The following is a 5,026-nucleotide window of genomic DNA, read 5'->3' as shown; positions in this document are numbered from 1 at the left end:
TATTGTTGTTTTTTAGTTGTTTAGTTGTGTCCGACTCTTCATGACCCCAAACTCATGTTGGTAGCTTCAAGAACACTGTCCAACCATCTCGTCCTCTGTCGTGCCCTTCTCCTTGTGCCTACAATCTTTCCCAACATCAGGGTCTTTTCCAGGGAGTCTTCTCATGAGGTGGCCAAAGTCTTGGAGCCTCAGCTTTAGGATGTGTCCTTCCAGTGAGTACTCAGGGCTCATTTCCTTCAGAATAGAGAGGTTTGATCTTCTTGCAGTCCATGGGACTCTCAAGAGTCTCCTCCAGCACCATAATTCAAAAGCATCAATTCTTCGGCCATTAGCCTTCTTTATGGTCCAGCTCTCACTTCCATACTTCATTATTGGGAAAACCACAGCTTTAACTATACGGAACTTTGTTGGCAAGGTGATGTCTCTGCTTTTTATGATGCTGTCTAGGTTTGTCATTGCAGGCGTCTTTTAATTTCGTGACTACTGTTGTCACCATCTGCAGTGATCATGGAACCCAAGGAAGTAAAATCTCTCACTGCCTCCATTTCTTCCCCTTCTATTTGCCAGGAGGTGATGGGCCAAGTGGCCATGATCTTAGTTTTATTGTTGTTGAGCTTCAGACCACATTTTTCACTCTCCTCTTTCACCCTCCTTAAAAGGTTCTTTTAATTCCTCCTCACTTTCTGCCATCAAGGTTGTGTCATCTCTATATCTGAGGTTGTTGATATTTCTTCCGGCAATCTTTATTCTGGCTAGGGATTCATCCAGCCCAGCCTTTCGCATGATGAATTCTGCGTATAAGTTAAATAAGCAGGGAGACAATATACAGCCTTGTCGTATTCCTTTCCCAAATTTGAACCAATCAGTTGTTCCATATCCAGTTCTAACTGTAGCTTCTTGTCCCACGTAGAGATTTCTCAGGAGACAGATGAGGTGATCAGGCACTCCCATTTCTATAAGAACTTGCCATAGTTTGCTGTGGTCGACACAGTCAAAAGCTTTTGCATAGTCAATGAAGCAGAAGTAGATGTCTTTCTGGAACTCTCTAGCTTTCTCCATAATCCAGCACATTTTTGCAATTTGGTCTCTGGTTCCTCTGCCTCTTCTAAATCCAGCTTGCACTTCTGGGAGTTCTCAATCCACATACTGCTTGAGCCTTCCTTGTAGAATTTTAAGCATAACCTTGCTAGCATGTGAAATGAGCGCAATTGTGCGGAAGTTGGAGCATTCTTTGGCACTGCCCTTCTTTGGGATTGGGATATAGACTGATCTTCTCCAATCCTCTGGCCACTGCTGAGTTTTCCAAACTTGCTGGCATATTGAGTGTAGCACCTTAACAGCATCATCTTTTAAAGTTTTAAATAGTTCAGCTGGAATATCATTGCTTCCACTGGCCTTGTTATTAGCAGTGCTTTCTAAGGCCCATTTGACTTCACTCTCCAGGATGTCTGGCTCAAGGTCAGCAGCCACACTACCTTGGGTATAAGAGACATCCATATCTTTCCGGTATAATTCCTCTGTGTATTCTTGCCACCTCTTCTTGATGTCTTCTGCTTCTGTTAGGTCCTAACCATTTTGGTCCTTTAGCCCCCATTTCCCTAACTCAGGGGATGGGACTTCTTCCTCCCAGTTCCCTCCATGGAAACTTAGGGAATGGGATCTGTTCCTGCTCAGTCTCTGTCCCAGAGATTAAACGGAGCCAAGAACACTCAGAAGCAGTCATAAATCAAAGCTTCTCTGTTCAAGCTACTTGTCAGCTGCACAAACGTTCCAGGCAGCCTACTTTCACTTTTAGTAGAAGAAGAATTTGGATTTTATATCCCGCTTTATCTCTACCCTAAGGAGTCTCAAAGCGGCTAACAATCTCCTTTCCCTTCCTTCCCCACAACAAACACTCTGTGAGGTGAGTGGGGCTGAGGGACTTCAGAGAAGTGTGACTAGCCCAAGGTCACCCAACAGCAGCATATGGAGGAGCGGGGAATCGAACCCGGTTCACCAGATTAGCAGTTGACTGCTCTTAACCACTACACCATACTGGCACTACACAACACAGGCAGCTGCTGTACTCACAGTCTATCTGCTTTTTCTCTTCTGTCTCTGAAGAGGCTTGCCTCACGGTGCCAGTTCCAGGAAACTCCAACCGGGACAAAAACAGCTCCGAGTCTTTCCTCTACTGGCACTGGGTCTGTGGCCCTGATCCCTGGGCCCATAACCAATGTTAGGCACATCCTACATGGGTAGGACCTTGATAAAGACACATGTCCGCTTGGCATGCTGTCTCCCTCCTGGTTGATTGGGAGCTACAAAAGCTTTCTTCAGCCCGAACATCACAGCAACTAATGCCAAGAAGCATCAGCACACTTACGGAAGAGCAGAGTATTAGCGGTTCGCGTAACAGAACTCAGTAGCTCAGCATTTTGGCTAATCTACTTTATTTACATATAATACACTCAGAGAATTCTGACTTAGTTCCATCCTCTTTCTCATCAGACAGCAAAGATAAAGAACAAAGGACAATAGTCCCACTTCATGGAACACAGTAACATAAATATCCTGTCTCCGTCACTTCCCACTCTGTGGAATGAAAACATACACCGTCATGTGATAGACAACAATCTCATGACTGCAGACACGGAGCAGAATCCCAACAAAAAGGTCTGCCTTGGAATCGTATCGAGATCATTCTATCATTTTTGAGATTGTATCCCAGTACAGCTTTCGCCACTCTTTTGTTGGGCTTTTATGGGATTATGGGAGACACAATGGTCATCCAAACTGAATTTGCCCATTCCCGTCCATTTTAGTTCACTGATGCCCAGGATGTCAATATTTATTTAAATATTTATTTATTTAAACAGCTGCCCTGGACACAGAATTGACTTGCATCCCCATAGACAGCTGTGAGTCCAAAATGACTCCCAGGCTGTGCACCTGGTCCTTGAGGGGCAATTACCCCATTTAGGACCAGGGAGTCCCCCACAGCTGCCTGCTCCCTGTCCCCCCAAAACAGTACTTCTGTGTTGTCAGGATTTAGCTTCAATCTGTTAACTGCCAACCATTCTCCAACCATCTCCAGACACTCATACAGGCCATTCACTGCCTTCACTGGTTCTGATGTAAAACAGAGGTAGAGCTGGGTATTATCTGCATAATGATGAACACCCAGCCCACATCCCCTGATGATTTCTCCCAGTGGCTTCATATAGATGTTGAAAAGCATGGGGGAGAGGATGGAACCCTGAGGCAGCCACATTGCCACTTGGTAGGCTTGGCATTGAGCTGTAAACCGTGTCTATTCTGATTCAGAATGAGTTTTCCGCCACTTGTGCTCTAGAGGTCTCAGCCATTCTTTCATTGCCTTCAGCTCTGAGGAAAACCACAGGGCTGTCCACGCTCCATTCAATCAGATAGGGCGCTTTAGAGCCAGACAGTTGATAGCCCTGGTTAACTCCACATTCCAGCAGGCCACCAGGGAATCAGCTGAAAGGGTTGCTGTGCATAAGAGAAACCCGATAGACAAGCAGCGGCAAGAACAGGTTCATCTGCTTCAACCAACCAAGTCTCTGTCACGGATGCCAAGTCAAGTCCTCCATCCATGATCAAGTCCTGGATGACCGCTGTCTTGTGAATCGTTGACCTGGCATTGCACAGCAGCCCCTTCAGGTTGTTGGTTTCTGCTTCCTTCACTGTGCAGCAAAATGCTTGTCTTGTCACAAGACAGTTGTTTACATTCCACAGTCAGAGTACTGTTGGGTTCCCACGGGAATGGGAGACTGGATGTGACGTTCTCTGGTTTCCTGTTTTTCACTGTTTCTCTCGGTGTTCTTTGTTTCCGAGAGGAGTTGCTTCTCTGCTCTCGCAGAGGCAAGATGCATGTTTGTATTCTCTCAGCATAGAAGTGTAAATAAAGTTAAGAATGTGGCACATACTGCTCATCCTTCCGCTGTGTGGACTACGCTGTTCGGGCTCAAGATAAGACGGGCCGAAGCTGGTCTAAAAATCTCACACAGGTCATGTGGCTCTCTCTTGTTGATTCCAGTATCCTTCCAGTCAAGACCAGACCTGGAGGCAGGGATAGTCTTCAAACAATGACTAAACCTCCCTCCTTGGTAAGGACATGGTCTGGTCTAAGTGTAACTCCTCCTCCTACCCGTGATCACTGAGATCATGTGTCCCAGTGCATCTCCTCTCTCCCATGGAACCTGCCCCAGCCATTCTGTTGGTTGGTCCCCACTTCCAGGCTGCCCTGATCTTCTCCCCTTCAGTGCAGAAAACAAACTATACAATAAACCAGTAAGACAGTAGAAACTAATTTTTTTTAAAAAATCAACTTTATAATAAAATTAAAGTAATCCCCAGCCACAATTAAACTTTCATCCCACCCCCAACAGAGCAAAAACAGAACCAAAAAACACCAAAATTTTAAACACCACAGATTGAAAACTATTTTAAAACATTTTAAAACATTTCTGACATTTGCCCCAACCCCAGAGTTTGTTCCAGTGAGTTTGAGATCTTCAGGACTCACAGCAGGGCAGTGTCCCTCCGGCCTCCCAGGAGTCTCTTATGCGGAACATCAAATGGTCCATCAAATAATTCATGCCAGGGGAGGAAGCATATCAGTGTTTGGAAAGTGGAAGAAGCTTCACCTAGAGAAACAGTCTCACTGCCCAATCATAGAATTGTAGAGTTGCAAGTAAAGGTAAAAGGTAAAGGACCCCTGGACATTTAAGTCAAAGGCAACTGTGTTGCGGCGCTCAGCTCGCTTTCAGGCTGAGGGAGCTGTCGTTTGTCCACACACAGCTTTCCGGGTCATGTGGCCAGCATGACTAACCCGCTACTAGCACACGGATATCCCGCTTTATCAATACCCGAAGGAGTCTCAAAGCGACTAACATTCTCCCTTCCCTTCCTCCCCCACAACAAACACTCTGTGAGGTGAGTGGGGCTAAGAGACTTCAAAGAAGTGTGACTAGCCCAAGGTCACCCAGCAGCTGCATGTGGAGGAGTGGAGATGCGAACCCAG

General features: G+C 46.0%; 1 protein-coding gene and 1 long non-coding RNA gene across 3 annotated transcripts in view; one reads left to right on the top strand and one right to left on the bottom strand.

Annotated features, from left to right (window-relative positions):
* The window catches only part of LOC310837610 (uncharacterized protein), a 45,197-nt gene that overhangs the window by 25,238 nt on the left and 14,933 nt on the right, over nt 1-5,026 (top strand). The gene's annotated exons all lie outside the window — the stretch shown is intronic.
* On the bottom strand, nt 1,588-2,746 carry LOC310838146. Its single transcript, XR_014560727.1, has 2 exons — nt 2,047-2,746; nt 1,588-1,788 (listed from the first exon to the last, which is right to left on the bottom strand). It is a non-coding gene; the product is annotated as an uncharacterized lncRNA (long non-coding RNA).

The sequence above is a fragment of the Podarcis gaigeae genome (assembly GCF_964106915.1).
Source record: "Podarcis gaigeae genome assembly, chromosome: 2".
Classification (NCBI taxonomy): domain Eukaryota; kingdom Metazoa; phylum Chordata; class Lepidosauria; order Squamata; family Lacertidae; genus Podarcis; species Podarcis gaigeae.
Note: the sequence above shows the minus strand (reverse complement) of the source record. Positions and strands in the feature narration are given on the sequence as shown.